The sequence below is a fragment of the Pteropus vampyrus genome, unplaced genomic scaffold (assembly GCF_000151845.1).
Source record: "Pteropus vampyrus isolate Shadow unplaced genomic scaffold, Pvam_2.0 Scaffold28, whole genome shotgun sequence".
NCBI classification, from domain to species: Eukaryota; Metazoa; Chordata; class Mammalia; order Chiroptera; family Pteropodidae; genus Pteropus; species Pteropus vampyrus.
Window position 1 is genome coordinate 7,159,963 of NW_011888809.1, and position 768 is coordinate 7,160,730.

Below are 768 nucleotides of genomic sequence, written 5' to 3' on the forward strand. Positions count from 1 at the left end.
CGTTGCTCTTATTTAGTTTTGTCACTTTGTGCTAAAAGAAACTAAAGGAAAAGATATGTAAGCTGTAGTCCCTAAGAACGGGTGTTTCAGATTCAGTTTAGATACCTTTGGAGGGTACCTAATGCCCTGAAGTTGTTACAAAACTCCCACACTTTTTCAAATTCTATTTTATGAGAAAGAACAAGAGAGAGAGAGAGAGAGAGAGAGAGAGAGAGAGAGAGAGAGAGGAGAGAAATTGAGAGAATGATCATGCTTCATACCAGTGGGAGGAGAGTAGAGAGGGTGTCACAGTTTAAAATATGCCCTGATCTACATAAATGCTAATCAGGTGTTTGGACAATGCGCATGCAAACGCAGAGCTTCCTCAGAGGAAACCACACTAGTGGGAAAGGCCTGAATGCAGAGGCTTTTCCATTGTTTGTTTTGGTCACTGCTGCTTTTCTGGCACTTAGAACTCAGTGTAGTCAAAGGAATGAGTCAAGCAGACCTGGGCCCAACCCTGGGCCCTTCACCAGTTATGTGACCTTGGGCAAGGTAACTTGGCCTCTCTGAGCCTATTTCTTTATTTGCAAAATGGGCTAATAATAGCCATCTCCTATTGTTAGCTGTCAAGATTAAAGGAGAAAAAGTATATAGAGTCCTTGGCCCTGAGCCTGACATCTCAGAGAATGAATCCACAACTGCTGCTGACTGGGCTGAGCATAGCCCCAAGTGCTGCATCCTAAACTCTCCTCCCTCCTACAGGGCCCTGACCTTCAGCCCTGCCCC